Here is a 7,482-nt window from a genome sequence, read left to right as displayed (position 1 = left end):
GATAGAAGACTCAGACAAACATGTTTATGGCTTTATCTTATAGAACTCAATATCCCCGTGCTTGGGCAAACAGGTTTTGCAGCCGTTTGAGCTAAGATTTTAAAATTATTCACATAATGAAAACCTATACTTTGTTTCAGGCGAGTTTCCCATTCAAATGCATGTAACAGTGAGAAACGCATTGTCTTGGCGAAATAAAGTTTTTTTTGAACAACTTCATATAAATCGCTGTAACTTTTGATAGAAGACTCAGACAAACATGTTTATGGCTTTATCTTATAGAACTCAATATCCCCGTGCTGGGCAAACAGGTTTTGCAGCCGTTTGAGCTAAGATTTTAAAATTATTCACATAATGAAAACCTATACTTTGTCTCAGGCGAGTTTCCCATTCAAATGCATGTAACAGTGAGAAACGCATTGTCTTGGCGAAATAAAGCGTTTTTGAACAACTTCATATAAATCGCTGTAACTTTTGATAGAAGACTCAGACAAACATGTTTATGGCTTTATCTTATAGAACTCAATATCCCCGTGCTGGGCAAACAGGTTTTGCAGCTGTTTGAGCTAAGATGTTAAAGTTAGCCACATAATGAAAACCTATACTTTGTTTCAGGCGAGTTCCCCATTCAAATGCATGTAATCGTCAGAAACGCACTGTCTTGGCGAAATAAAGCGTTTTTGTACAACTTCATGAAGACAGCTGTAGTTTTTGATAGAAGACTCAGAAATACACATTCATGGCTTTATCTTATAGAATTCAATATCCCCGTGCTGGGCAAACAGGTTTTGCAGCTGTTTGAGCTAAGATGTTAAAGTTATTCACATAATGAAAACCTATACTTTGTGTCGGGAAGAGAACTCCATTCAAATGCGTGTAATAGCGAGAAACGCACTAACGTGGTGAAATAAAGCGTTTTTCATGGTCTTCATGAAGACAGCTGTAACTTTTGATAGACGACTCAGACACACATGTTTATGGCTTCATCTTATAGAATTCAATTTCCCCGTGCTAGGCAAACAGGTTTTGCAGCTGTTTGAGCTAAGATGTTAAAGTTATTCACATAATGAAAACCTATACTTTGTTTCGTGCGAGTTCCCCATTCAAATGCATGTAATCGTCAGAAACGCACTGTCTTGGCGAAATAAAGCGTTTTTGTACAACTTCATGAAGACAGCTGTAGTTTTTGATAGAAGGCTCAGAAATACATATTTATGGCTTTATCTTATAGAATTCAATAATCCCGTGCTGGGCAAGCAGGTTTTGCAGCTGTTTGAACTAAGATTTTCAAGTTATTCACATAATGAAAACCTATACTTTGTTTCAGGCGAGTTCCCCATTCAAATGCATGTAATCGTCAGAAACGCACTGTCTTGGCGAAATAAAGCGTTTTTGTACAACTTCATGAAGACAGCTGTAGTTTTTGATAGAAGACTCAGAAATACATATTCATGGCTTTATCTTATAGAATTCAATATCCCCGTGCTGGGCAAACAGGTTTTGCAGCTGTTTGAGCTAAGATGTTAAAGTTAGTCACATAATGAAAACCTATACTTTGTGTCGGGCGAGAACTCTATTCAAATGCATGTAATAGCGAGAAAGGCACTAACGTGGTGAAATAAAGCGTTTTTCATGGTCTTCATAAAGACAGCTGTAACTTTTGATAGAAGACTCACAAATACATATTTATGGCTTTATCTTATAGAATTCAATTTCCCCGTGCTGGGCAAACAGGTTTTGCAGCTGTTTGAGCTAAGATGTTAAAGTTATTCACATAATGAAAACCTATACTTTGTTTCAGGCGAGTTCCCCATTCAAATGCATGTAATCGTCAGAAACGCACTGTCTTGGCGAAATAAAGCGTTTTTGTACAACTTCATGAAGACAGCTGTAGTTTTTGATAGAAGGGTCAGAAATACATATTTATGGCTTTATCTTATAGAATTCAATAATCCCGTGCTGGGCAAACAGGTTTTGCAGCTGTTTGAGCTAAGATGTTAAAGTTATTCACATAATGAAAACCTATACTTTGTTTCAGGCGAGTTCCCCATTCAAATGCATGTAATCGTCAGAAACGCACTGTCTTGGCGAAATAAAGCGTTTTTGTACAACTTCATATATATAGCTGTAACTTTTGATAGAAGATTCAGACTCACATGTTTATGGCTTCATCTTATAGAATTCAATATCCCCGTGCTGGGCAAACAGGTTTTGCAGCTGTTTGAACTAAGATGTTCAAGTTATTCACATAATGAAAACCTATACTTTGTTTCAGGCGAGTTCCCCATTCAAATGCATGTAATCGTCAGAAACGCACTGTCTTGGCGAAATAAAGCGTTTTTGTACAACTTCATGAAGACAGCTGTAGTTTTTGATAGAAGACTCAGAAATACATATTTATGGCTTTATCTTATAGAATTCAATATCCCCGTGCTGGGCAAACAGGTTTTGCAGCTGTTTGAGCTAAGATTTTCAAGTTATTCACAAAATGAAAACTACTTTGTGTCGGGCGAGAACTCCATTCAAATGCATGTAATAGCGAGAAACGCACTAACGTGGTGAAATAAAGCGTTTTTCATGGTCTTCATAAAGACAGCTGTAACTTTTGATAGGAGATTCAGACTCAAATATTTATGGCTTGATCTTATAGAATTCAATATCCCCGGGCTGGGCAAACAGGTTTTGCAGCTGTTTGAGCTAAGATGTTAAAGTTAGTCACATAATGAAAACCTATACTTTGTGTTGGGAAGAGAACTCCATTCAAATGCATGTAATAGCGAGAAACGCAGTAACGTGGTGAAATAAAGCCTTTTTCATGGTCTTCATAAAGACAGCTGTAACTTTTGATAGAAGACTCACAAATACATATTTATGGCTTTATCTTATAGAATTCAATATCCCCGTGCTGGGCAAACGGGTTTTGCAGCTGTTTGAGCTAAGATGTTAAAGTTATTCACATAATGAAAACCTATACTTTGTTTCAGGCGAGTTCCCCATTCAAATGCATGTAATCGTCAGAAACGCACTTTCTTGGCGAAATAAAGCGTTTTTGTACAACTTCATGAAGACAGCTGTAGTTTTTGATAGAAGACTCAGAAATACATATTTATGGCTTTATCTTATAGAATTCAATATCCCCGTGCTGGGCAAACAGGTTTCGCAGCTGTTTGAGCTAAGATTTTCAAGTTATTCACAAAATGAAAACTACCTTGTGTCGGGCGAGAACTCCATTCAAATGCATGTAATAGCGAGAAACGCACTAACGTGGTGAAATAAAGCGTTTTTCATGGTCTTCATAAAGACAGCTGTAACTTTTGATAGACGACTCAGACACACATGTTTATGGCTTCATCTTATAGAATTCAATTTCCCCGTGCTAGGCAAACAGGTTTTGCAGCTGTTTGAGCTAAGATGTTAAAGTTATTCACATAATGAAAACCTATACTTTGTTTCGTGTGAGTTCCCCATTCAAATGCATGTAATCGTCAGAAATGCACTGTCTTGGCGAAATAAAGCGTTTTTGTACAACTTCATATATATAGCTGTAACTTTTTATAGGAGATTCAGACTCACATATTTATGGCTTGATCTTATAGAATTCAATATCCCCGTGCTGGGCAAACAGGTTTTGCAGCTGTTTGAGCTAAGATTTCCAAGTTATTCACATAATGAAAACCTATACTTTGTTTCGGTCGAGTTCCCCATTCAAATGCATGTAACAGTGAGAAACGCACTGTCTTGGCGAAAGAAAGCGTTTTTGTACAACTTCATATGAATAGCTGTAACTTTTGATAGAAGACTCGGATACACATGTTTATGGCTTTATCTTATAGAACTCAAGGTTCCCGTGCTGGGCAAACAGGTTTTGCAGCTGTTTGAGCTAAGATTTCCAAGTTATTCACATAATGAAAACCTATACTTTGTTTCGGTCGAGTTCCCCATTCAAATGCATGTAACAGTGAGAAACGCACTGTCTTGGCGAAAGAAAGCGTTTTTGTACAACTTCATATAAATAGCTGTAACTTTTGATAGAAGCCTCGGATACACATGTTTATGGCTTTATCTTATAGAACTCAAGGTTCCCGTGCTGGGAAAACAGGTTTTGCAGCTGTTTGAGCTAAGATTTCCAAGTTATTCACATAATGAAAACCTATACTTTGTTTCGGTCGAGTTCCCCATTCAAATGCATGTAACAGTGAGAAACGCACTGTCTTGGCGAAAGAAAGCGTTTTTGTACAACTTCATATAAATAGCTGTAACTTTTGATAGAAGACTCAGACAAACATGTTTATGGCTTTATCTTATAGAACTCAAGGTTCCCGTGCTGGGAAAACAGGTTTTGCAGCTGTTTGAGCTAAGATTTCCAAGTTATTCACATAATGAAAACCTATACTTTGTTTCGGTCGAGTTCCCCATTCAAATGCATGTAACAATGAGAAACGCACTGTCTTGGCGAAAGAAAGTGTTTTTGTACAACTTCATATGAATAGCTGTAACTTTTGATAGAAGACTCGGATACACATGTTTATGGCTTTATCTAATAGAACTCAAGGTTCCCGTGCTGGGCAAACAGGTTTTGCAGCTGTTTGAGCTAAGATTTCCAAGTTATTCACATAATGAAAACCTATACTTTGTTTCGGTCGAGTTCCCCATTCAAATGCATGTAACAGTGAGAAACGCACTGTCTTGGCGAAAGAAAGCGTTTTTGTACAACTTCATATGAATAGCTGTAACTTTTGATAGAAGCCTCGGATACACATGTTTATGGCTTTATCTTATAGAACTCAAGGTTCCCGTGCTGGGCAAACAGGTTTTGCAGCTGTTTGAGCTAAGATTTCCAAGTTATTCACATAATGAAAACCTATACTTTGTTTCGGTCGAGTTCCCCATTCAAATGCATGTAACAGTGAGAAACGCACTGTCTTGGCGAAAGAAAGCGTTTTTGTACAACTTCATATAAATAGCTGTAACTTTTGATAGAAGACTCAGACAAACATGTTTATGGCTTTATCTTATAGAACTCAAGGTCCCCGTGTTGGGCAAACAGGTTTTGCAGCTGTGTGAGCTAAGATTTCCAAGTTATTCACATAATGAAAACCTATACTTTGTTTCGGTCGAGTTCCCCATTCAAATGCATGTAACAGTGAGAAACGCACTGTCTTGGCGAAAGAAAGCGTTTTTGTACAACTTCATATGATTAGCTGTAACTTTTGATAGAAGACTCGGATACACATGTTTATGGCTTTATCTTATAGAACTCAAGGTTCCCGTGCTGGGCAAACAGGTTTTGCAGCTGTTTGAGCTAAGATTTCCAAGTTATTCACATAATGAAAACCTATACTTTGTTTCAGTCGAGTTCCCCATTCAAATGCATGTAACAGTGAGAAACGCACTGTCTTGGCGAAATTAAGCGTTTTTGTACAACTTCATAGAAATAGCTGTAACTTTTGATAGAAGACTCAGACAAACATGTTTATGGCCTTATATTATAGAACTCAAGGTTCCCGTGCTGGGAAAACAGGTTTTGCAGCTGTTTGAGCTAAGATTTCCAAGTTATTCACATAATGAAAACCTATACTTTGTTTCGGTCGAGTTCCCCATTCAAATGCATGTAACAGTGAGAAACGCACTGTCTTGGCGAAAGAAAGCGTTTTTGTACAACTTCATATAAATAGCTGTAACTTTTGATAGAAGACTCAGACAAACATGTTTATGGCTTTATCTTATAGAACTCAAGGTTCCCGTGCTGGGAAAACAGGTTTTGCAGCTGTTTGAGCTAAGATTTCCAAGTTATTCACATAATGAAAACCTATACTTTGTTTCGGTCGAGTTCCCCATTCAAATGCATGTAACAGTGAGAAACGCACTGTCTTGGCGAAAGAAAGCGTTTTTGTACAACTTCATATAAATAGCTGTAACTTTTGATAGAAGACTCGGACAAACATGTTTATGGCTTTATCTTATAGAACTCAAGGTCTCCGTGCTGGGCAAACAGGTTTTGCAGCTGTTTGAGCTAAGATTTCCAAGTTATTCACATAATGAAAACCTATACTTTGTTTCGGTCGAGTTCCCCATTCAAATGCATGTAACAGTGAGAAACGCACTGTCTTGGCGAAAGAAAGCTATTTTGTACAACTTCATAGAAATAGCTGTAACTTTTGATAGAAGACTCAGACAAACATGTTTATGGCCTTATATTATAGAACTCAAGGTCTCCGTGCTGGGAAAACAGGTTTTGCAGCTGTTTGAGCTAAGATGTTAAAGTTATTCACATAATGAAAACCTATACTTTGTGTCGGGAAGAGAACTCCATTCAAATGCGTGTAATAGCGAGAAACGCACTAACGTGGTGAAATAAAGCGTTTTTCATGGTCTTCATAAAGACAGCTGTAACGTTTGATAGACGACTCAGACACACATGTTTATGGCTTCATCTTATAGAATTCAATTTCCCCGTGCTGGGCAAACAGGTTTTGCAGCTGTTTGAGCTAAGATGTTAAAGTTATTCACATAATGAAAACCTATACTTTGTTTCGTGCGAGTTCCCCATTCAAATGCATGTAATCGTCAGAAATGCACTGTCTTGGCGAAATAAAGCGTTTTTGTACAACTTCATATATATAGCTGTAACTTTTTATAGGAGATTCAGACTCACATATTTATGGCTTGATCTTATAGAATTCAATATCCCTGTGCTGGGCAAACAGGTTTTGCAGCTGTTTGAGCTAAGATGTTAAAGTTAGTCACATAATGAAAACCTATACTTTGTTTCAGGCGAGTTCCCCATTCAAATGCATGTAATCGTCAGAAACGCACTGTCTTGGCGAAATAAAGCGTTTTTGTACAACTTCATGAAGACAGCTGTAGTTTTTGATAGAAGGGTCAGAAATACATATTTATGGCTTTATCTTATAGAATTCAATAATCCCGTGCTGGGCAAACAGGTTTTGCAGCTGTTTGAACTAAGATTTTCAAGTTATTCACATAATGAAAACCTATACTTTGTTTCAGGCGAGTTCCCCATTCAAATGCATGTAATCGTCAGAAACGCACTGTCTTGGCGAAATAAAGCGTTTTTGTACAACTTCATGAAGACAGCTGTAGTTTTTGATAGAAGACTCAGAAATACATATTCATGGCTTTATCTTATAGAATTCAATAATCCCGTGCTGGGCAAACAGGTTTTGCAGCTGTTTGAGCTAAGATGTTCAAGTTATTCACATAATGAAAACCTATACTTTGTTTCAGGCGAGTTCCCCATTCAAATGCATGTAATCGTCAGAAACGCACTGTCTTGGCGAAATAAAGCGTTTTTGTACAACTTCATATATATAGCTGTAACTTTTGATAGAAGATTCAGACTCACATGTTTATGGCTTCATCTTATAGAATTCAATATCCCCGTGCTGGGCAAACAGGTTTTGCAGCTGTTTGAACTAAGATGTTCAAGTTATTCACATAATGAAAACCTATACTTTGTTT

This window comes from Copadichromis virginalis, linkage group LG17 (assembly GCF_057382275.1).
Source record: "Copadichromis virginalis isolate Kocher_CV1m ecotype Utaka linkage group LG17, C_Virginalis_male_GT1.1, whole genome shotgun sequence".
Lineage (NCBI taxonomy): Eukaryota > Metazoa > Chordata > Actinopteri > Cichliformes > Cichlidae > Copadichromis > Copadichromis virginalis.
This window is presented reverse-complemented; position numbering follows the sequence as displayed.